A 9428-nucleotide genomic window follows, 5' to 3' on the forward strand; every position below is an offset into this window, starting at 1 on the left:
GGAGATCACATTTGCATATGCATCTTGGTTTTGTATAGTTTTGGGACATGTACATGATATATATGTCACACTTATGTATGTTATTTGGAGGCTTGTTGGATATTAAGACCAAAATCTTGTAACTTGAATTTGGTAACTTATTTTGTTGTTTTAGGGTGTGTTAATAACTCAAGTATTGTAATATGCTGAATTTACACTTTGTCTTGTAAAAATGTACAAAGAAGAAGACTAGTTTTATTTATTTATTTTTATTTTATTTTTACTTGCTAGTTTGAAATTTATGTACAATATGAACAACCAATGATGTTGAATAAAAAGTATAATTTTGGTAGGAAGTTGCTTTAATGTGTTGATTATTCAAAAAGGGTTATATCACCTTATGTTAACATTTTGACATTGTATTTCATTAAAAAAAATTATGAAGTGTATTTTCAAAAATAAAAATATTGCACTTTAAACCTTATCGCATGGGCCTATTTCCACTACTAAATTATTCTATTTATTTTTACTAATATATTGTTAATGTTGTAAGTAGTAAATTAGATTTGTTTCGTAAGTAGCACCCCTACCAAAGGGTATATATATATATATATATATATATATATATATATATATATATATATATATATTGAAGTAACATATATATATGTCTGCTCATCTAAGTCTCTAGTGATTGTAGGATGTTCACTAAATTAAGTGGGCGAATGGACATAAGAATTGTGAAATTTTGAAAAGAAGTAAAAAAATATTCAAATAAAAATAGTAATTGAAAATTAGAGTTGTGTTTGGACATGAATACAACTTTGAGTTGTATTTGAATTTTTGTGAGTTTTGAAGTAAAAAAATTTTAAAAATAGTTTTTTGGAGTTTTTCAAATTTGCGAAAAAATTCGAAATTCAATTTCAAGTGAAATTTAAAATTTTCATGCACAAATACTGATTTTAAAAGAAAAAAATTATTTTATGGCCAAATGGACGTAGTTACAAAAAATCTGAGGGGGACAGTATCTCTCTGCCATCATAATATAACTTGATTTGTGCATAGAGGTAGAAATTTGAGTCAAATCTATCCAAGGTTGGACTTTCCATTGACTCGGTCATTTGTGGAACTTAGCTAATCTTAACCTTCATTTCAGTCCATCTAAAGTTGGACTAATTTTTAGTCCAAATTAATACATGAGTAACTTTACTAAAATATCATTAAAATAATTATTTTTTGTTTGATATGTTATTGTCACGACCCCAAATTCTCTATGTAGAAGGTTGTGATGGCACCTAGTATTTAAGACTAGGTAAGCCTATCAATGCGGAATACTAATAGATGTCTGAAATAAATAAACTACAAATCAAATAATTACAACTCCCAAAACCCGGTGGAAATAAGTCACAAGCTTCCAAGAATTTATCCTCAATGTCTCTATGCATATCAAGGTCTAAAGAAAATAAGGAAGCAACATGATAATGATAGAAGGGGACTCCAGAGTCTGTGGACGCTGGCAGATATACCTCGAAGTCTCCGTACACCGGTAACTCACTGACGTCTAGGCTGGTAAGATGTACCTGGATCTGCACAAAATGATGTGCAAAAAAGTAGTATGAGTACACCACAGAGGTACCCAGTAAGTGCCAAGCCTAACCTCGGTAGAGTAGTGACGAGGTCAGATCAACCCCTACTGAAAAGATAAATAATGGCATGGTAAAATGTTTAACAATATAATAAGATAAAATGACAATGAAAATGAGTCAAGTAGTATGTCACCATTTAATCACACCAAATAATGGCAATTAATACCTCCCGAAAACAAAACAGAATTCTTTTCAACTTTAAGAAAAATCACAACAATAATCAAAGGCAACTGCGGCCATAAATCAATATCAACAAGGGCACTCCCGAGGTGCCGCCTCATAGTATCAAATCATAAATAAATTCACAATATCTCATTTCCTTATACCACCGCGGGAGCCTTCACAGTTTATTTTAAAGAAAATATTTTTTCCGATATAGCATCCCGCGTTTTAGCCACCCTTATCACACCGCATGACTTCTAGTAGTTTTTTCTACAGGCCACGCGTATCAAGCCACCCTTATCTCACCGCATGCGTTTCAATACCCAGACCTTATACCACTGCATGTATCACAATTTGCACCTCAAGTGCCCAATATTTCAATTTTCCAAAATAAATCAACAACAATACTTTTTCATAATAAAGAGCTCACGAATCATGCCAAAATAATTCAACAATAATATTTTTCCACAATAAAGAGCTCACGACTCCATCACAATGAGTACGAAAATCTCACAAAATATTCAGGAATAAATAACTCAACAAAATAATATTTCAAAATTTTAATACGTTGCTTCAATACAAAATTTAAAATGTCAAATAATTCATATTAATAATATTTAATTTAAAGAAAATCACTCTTGAAATAATACACAGAATAAAAGAAACCAAGTTTCAACTAAACAGGTAAAACAATTAGCAAGAAAAGGTCAAGCAAATTTAAAGTATAAACATTTAAATCAATGATGAAAAATATAACAAGGTAATTTTTTTTAATTAATATGCAACAATGATCTACACAATTTAAAGACATAATCTTTCACATTTAGCACGTGTACACACTCGTCACCTCGTGTACACGACTTTCAACACATTTCACTTTATCACTTCAATACCAATCCTAGGGAAAATATTTTTCACAAGGTTAGACAAGTCACTTACCTCGACTTGCTCCAATATAACCAAGTAGTATGACTTTTCCTCGATTTTTCGACTCCGATCGACTCGAATCTAGTCATAATTAATTCGATACAGTCAACAAAAATTATAGAATCAATTCCATAAGAAAATACTACATTTTCAATAAAAATCCGAAATTAACTCAAAAATTGCCCATGGGGCCCACATCTCGGAATCCGGCAAAAGTTACGAAATATGAACGCCCATTCAACCACGAGTCTAACCATACCAAAATGACTAAATTCCGATAGCAATTCGACCCTCAAATCCTCAAATCTATCCAAGAGGGTTTTCAAACTTTTCTAATTTAAATCACCAATTAATTGTTAAAAACAGTGATGGATTCGGGTAATCTAACTAAGATTGAGTTAAGAACATTTACCCCAATGTTTTCTCTGAAAATCTCCCAAAAATCGCCTCAATCCGAGCTTCAAATCGTTAAAAATGGAAAATTGGACGAAGTCCCATTTTCAGAACTTAAACTCTCTGTCCAGGCTTTTACTCTTCGCGATCGCGAACATCCACACGCGATCGCGAAGCACAAATTTCCACTGCCCAAATTAACTCTACGTGATCGCGGATATCCCTACGCGATCGCAAAGCATAAAGTTCCCAGCTCTACGCGATCAAATTAGAGCAAACGCGTGACCTCCACTTCTGCTCCGTTACTCTACGCGAACGCGACCTTCTTCATGCGTTCGCGAGTCACAAAATAACAAAGCTACGCGATCGCATCCCGCTTCACGCAATCGCGAAGCACAAAACTCAGCAGCCCTCAATTAACCTTACGCGATCGCAAACAATGCCATGCGATCACGATGCACAGACTGGCCCAACCTACGCGATCGCGGTTGACCTCACTCGATCGCGAAGAACAACATCAACACTGCCTCAACTAAGCCTATGCGATCGCGTCCCAATCTTCGCGATTGCAAAAAAGGTTTAAAATACCAGAAATCAATAGCTACCAGCAATGCAAAAATGAAGGAAAATAATCTGAATACCATCCGAAACACGCCCGAGCCCCTCGGAACCTCAATCAAATATACCAACACATCCTAAAACATCATACGGACTTAGTCGAAACCTCAAATCACATCAAATATCACTAAAATCACTAATCATACTCCAATTCAAGCTTAATGAAACTTAAGAATTTCCAACTTCTACATTTGATGCCGAAACCTATAAAATCGAGTCCGATTGACCTCAAATTATACACAAAACGGAGCTATGAAAATTTTTGGAAATGGATTCTGACCCCGATATCAAAAGGTCAACTCCTCGGTCAAACTTTCAAACTTAAATTCCTATTTTAGTCATTTCAAACCTAATTTAACTATGGACTTCAAAATAAAATTCCGATCACGCTCATAAGTCCAAACTCACCATACAGAGCTGTTGGAATCATCAAAATTCTATTCCGGGGTCGTTTACACATAGGTCAACATCCAGCTAACCTTTTCAACTTTAGTTTTAAACTTTGGAACTAAGTGTTCCAATTCATTCTTAAATCTCTCTGGACTCGAACTGACTACCTCGACAAGTCACATAACAGTTATAAAGTACAATGTGAGCAGTAAATAGGGGAATGTGGCTACAACTTTTAAAACGACTGGCCGGGTCGTTACATCCTCCCCATCTTATAACAATCATTCGTGCTCGAACGGGTTTTGAATTATACCTGGAGTGGTGAAAAGATGAGGATAACAGCTGCGCATATCATGCTCGGTCTCCCAAGTCGCTTCCTCGACCGGATGACCCCTCCACTGAACATTCACAGAAGCAATGTTCTTTGACCTCAGCTTTCAAACATGCCTATCTAAAATAGTAATTGGTTCCTCAATATAAGATAGATCCTTGTCCAACTAAACCGAACTGAAGTCTAACACATGAGACGGATCGCCGTGATATTTTCGAAGCATAGAAATATGGAATACCAGATGAACTGCAGAGAGACTAGGTGGTAGTGCAAGTCTGTAAGCCACATCTCCAACTCTCTCAAGAATCTCAAAAGACCCAATATACCTAGGGCTAAACTTGCCCTTCTTCCCGAACCTCATCACACCCTTCATAGGCGAAACCCGGAGTAAGACCCGCTCACCAACCATGAATGCAACATCACGAATCTTCCAATCCGCATAACTCTTCTGTCTAGATTGGGCTGTACGAAGTCGATCTTGAATCAATTTAACCTTTTCCAAGGCATCCTAAACCAAGTCTGTACCCAATAGTCTAGCTTCGCCCGGCTCGAACCAACCCACTAGAGACCGGCACCGCCTACCATACAAGGCCTCATACGGAGCCATCTGAATACTCGACTGGTAGTTGTTGTTGTAAGCAAACTCCACAAGTGGTAAGAGCTGATCCCAAGCACCCCCAAAATAGATCACACACGCACGAAGCATATCCTCCAATATATGAATATTGTGTTCTGACTGCCCGTCTGTCTAAGGGTGAAATGTTGTACTGAACTCCATATGAGTACCCAACTCTCACTGTACAGCCCTCCAAAACTGTGATGTAAACTGTGTACCCCGGTCAGAGATGATAGATACCGGTACACCATAAAGTTTGACAATCTCGCAGATATAGACTTGAGCCAACTGCTCGGAAGAATAGGTAGTCATCACAGGAATGAAGTGAGCTGACTTGGTCAGCCTATCCACAATCACCCAAACTGCATCAAACTTCCGCTCAGTCCGTGGAAGTCCAACAACGAAATCCATAGTGATTCGCTCCCATTTACACTCCGGAAGCTCTAACTTCTGAAGCAATCCACCTGGCCGTTGATGCTCATATTTTACCTGCTGACAATTGAGACACTGAGCTGCATACTCCACTATGTCTTTCTTCATCCGCCTCCACCAATAGTGCTGTCTCAGGTCCTGATACATCTTTGTAGAACCTAGATGAATGGAGTACCGTGAACTGTGAGCCTATTGGAGAATCAACTCAGGCAAACCATCAACATTAGGCACACATAGCCTGTCCTGCATCCGTAATACACTGTCATCTCCAATAGTGACTTCTTTGGCATCACCGTGCTGAACTATGTCCTTAAGGACAAGTAGATGGGGGTTATCATACTGACATTCCCTGATACGATCATACAGAGAATACTGGGAAACCACACAAGCCAAAACTCGGCTCAGCTCGAAAACATCCAATCTAACAAACTGGTTGGCCAAGGCCTGAACATCCAAGGCTAAATGCCTCTCTGCTACTGGTAGATATGCTAAGCTGCCCAAACTCTCCGACTTATGACTCAAGGCATCGGCCACTACATTGGCCTTTCCGGGATGATAAAGAATGGTGATATCATTTTCCTTAAGCAACTCCAACCATCTCCGCTACAGCAAATTAAGATATGTCTGTTTAAACAGATGTTGTAGACTCCAGTGATCGGTGTAAATCTCACAAGGAACACCGTACAAATAGTGCCACCAAATATTCAGGGCATGCACAATAGCTGCTAACTCAAGGTCGTGGATAGGATAATTCTTCTCAAGTACCTTTAACTGTATGGACGCATAGGCAATCCCCCCACCGTCTTGCATCAATACTGCGCTGAGACCAATACGCGGCGCATCACAATACACAGTATAAGACCCTGAATCTGTAGGAAATACCAATACTGGGGATGTAGTCAAAGTTGTCTTGAGCTTTTGGAAGCTCTCCTCACATTCCTCGGTCCACTTGAATGGAGCACCCTTCTGGGTCAATCTGGTCATAGGTGCATCAATAGAAGAGAAACCCTCTACAAATTGGCGATAATACCCTGCCAAACCAAGGAAACTCCGGATCTCCGTAGCTGAGGATGGTCTGGACCAACTCTGCACTGGCTCAATCTTCTTCGGATCTACCTTGATCCCCTCGCATGAAACTATATGACCCAAATATCCCACTGAATCAAGCCATAATTCACACTTTGAAAATTTTACATATAACTTCTTTTCTCTCAAAGTCTGAAGCACATTCCTCAAGTGTTGTTCATAATCTTCCCGACTCCGGGAATACACCAGAATGTCGTCAATAAACACATTGACGAAAGAATCAAGATAGGGATGAAATACACTATTCATTAAGTGCATAAATGATACTAAGGCGTTGGTTAGCCTAAATGACATTACAAGGAACTCATAATGACCATACCGAGTCCTAAAGGCAGTCTTCAGGATATCTAGCTCCCGAATCTTCAACTGATAATAGCTTGAACGCAAGTCAATTTTAGAGAATACCCTGGCACCCTGAAGCTGATCAAATAGGTCATCAATACGTGGCAATGGATACATGTTCTTCACTGTAACCTTGTTCAGTTGGCGATAATCAATACACATCCGCATAGAACCATCCTTCTTCTTTACAAATAAGACAAGAGCATCCCAAGGCAATACACTATGCCGAATAAATCCCTTATCAAGCAATTCCTGTAACTGTTCTTTTAATTTTTTCAACTCTGTTGGGGCCATACGATATGGTGGAATAGAAATGGGCTGAGTGCCCGATAATAAATCAATGCCAAAGTCAATATCCCTATCGGGTGGCATACCCGGAAGATCCGCTAGAAATACATCAGGAAATTCCCTTACTACAGGAACTGACTCCACGGTAGGAGTATCAATACTAACATCTCCCACATAGGCCAAATACGCATCACACCCCTTCTCAACCATTTGTTGAGCTTTAAGAAATGAAACAACCCTTCTAGGAACATGATCCGAGGTACCTCTCCACTCTAGCCGCAGTAGACCTGGCATAGCCAACGTCACCGTCTTGGCATACCAATCAAGAATAGCATGATAGGGCGACAACCAGTCCATGCCAAAAATAATATCAAAATCCACCATACTGAGCAATAATAAATTAGCTCTGGTCTCAAAACCCCTGATGACAATTAAACAAGGCCGATACACACGGTCCACAATAATAGATTCACCCACAGGTGTAGATACATAAACAGAAGAACATAAGGAATCACGTGATACACCCAAATACGGGGAAAAATAAGATGACACATAAGAATAAGTAGAGCCTAGATCAAATAAGACTGATGCATCTCTTTGACATACCGGAATAATACATGTGATAACATAATAAGATGCAACGGTCTCTGTCCTAGCAAGAAGGGTATAATATCTGGCCTGGCCTCCCCCTCTAGGGCGACTTCTACCTGTCCGACCTCTACCTCTAGATAGCTGTGCAGGTGGAGTGGCAACTGGTGCAGTAATCATGGCCTGAGAAGCCTGAGGGCCCTGTGAAATAAGTGGGGCCTAAGAAATCTGTGGAGGTGCACCCCTCCTAAATCTGGGGCAATCTCTTATGATATGATGAGTGTCACCACACTCAAAACAAGCCCTCGAAGGATGTGGCTACTGGGACTAGCTCGGGCCTAATCGACTAGACTGCTCGCTGAAAGCACCCCGTACAGGAGGTACAGTAGACACTGGCGGTGCATAATATGGAACTTGAGGTCTGAGAGTAGCCGGAATACCACTGGAAGCTGGAAGTGCTGAATGAATAGGACGGCTCACATAACCTCTACCATAACGGGCTGCAACTGGGGCAAGAGAATTTTTATATGTGACAGAATCTCGGGGTCTCTTAGCTTCCCTCTCTTCCCTCTACCGAGTCCGCATACCTTCCAATCTCCTAGCAATTGACACCACATGTTGGTATGTGATGTCCATATCTAGCTCTCGGGCCATACTAAACTTGATACTAGGGTGGAGACCCTCAATAAATCTGTGAACCCGCTCTCGAACAGTAGCAACTAAGGTTGGTGCATGCCTCACCAACTCACTAAATCGGACCGCATACTCTGACACAATCATAGAACCCTGGCGTAGCTTCTCAAACTCTGTGTGCCATGCATCTCTAAGACTCTGAGGAACATACTCCCTTAAGAACATATCTAAAAATTGAGTCCAAGTGAGTGAAGATGCCTCAGCGGGACTATCCAACTCATATGCCCGCCACCACTGGTAGGTTGCTCCTCTAAACTAGAATGTCGTGAAAGAAACACCATTGGAATCCACAATACCCATAGTACGAAAAATACGGTGACATTCCTCCAGAAAACCCTGAGCATCCTCTGAAGCTAAATCGCTGAAAGTGGGAGGGTGGTACTTCTTGTACCTCTCGAGCCTGAGTTGCTCTCCTTCTGAAACTGCTGTCCTAATCTCAGGCCGAACTGGACAACTAGTTGCACTGGTATAACCTCTGGGCCATGGTCAACTTGGGCCCGTGGCTCTGGAGTATGGGCGGCGGGAGTCTGTGCTCTTCCCCCAGCCTCAGATATAGCAGGAGCAAGTGGAATTAACCCTGCCTGAGCTAGAGTGACAAACATGCTTTAAAATTGGGCAAGAGTCTCCTGAAGTGTAGGAGTAGTAACAGGCATCTCAGGTGCCTGCTCTCCAACTGGAGCTACTGGTGGCTCTAGTGCAGCAGCTCGTGCAGGTGCACTGGCTGCATCGCGTGGTCTTCCTCAACCTATGGCTCGGTCTCTGCCCCGACCCCGGCCTCTTGCGGCTCCAACATGGGGCGCGGGTGTCTGATCATCGGATCCAATTGTGCGTTTCCTCACAATCTGTGAGAGAATAGAAAGATAATGGTTTAGAACTTTGAAGTAAACAATTGTGCACGATAAGGAATTAAAGAAGTGAATATTTTTCCTAAGAGTTC

This window comes from Nicotiana tomentosiformis, chromosome 1 (genome assembly GCF_000390325.3).
Source record: "Nicotiana tomentosiformis chromosome 1, ASM39032v3, whole genome shotgun sequence".
Taxonomy (NCBI): domain Eukaryota; kingdom Viridiplantae; phylum Streptophyta; class Magnoliopsida; order Solanales; family Solanaceae; genus Nicotiana; species Nicotiana tomentosiformis.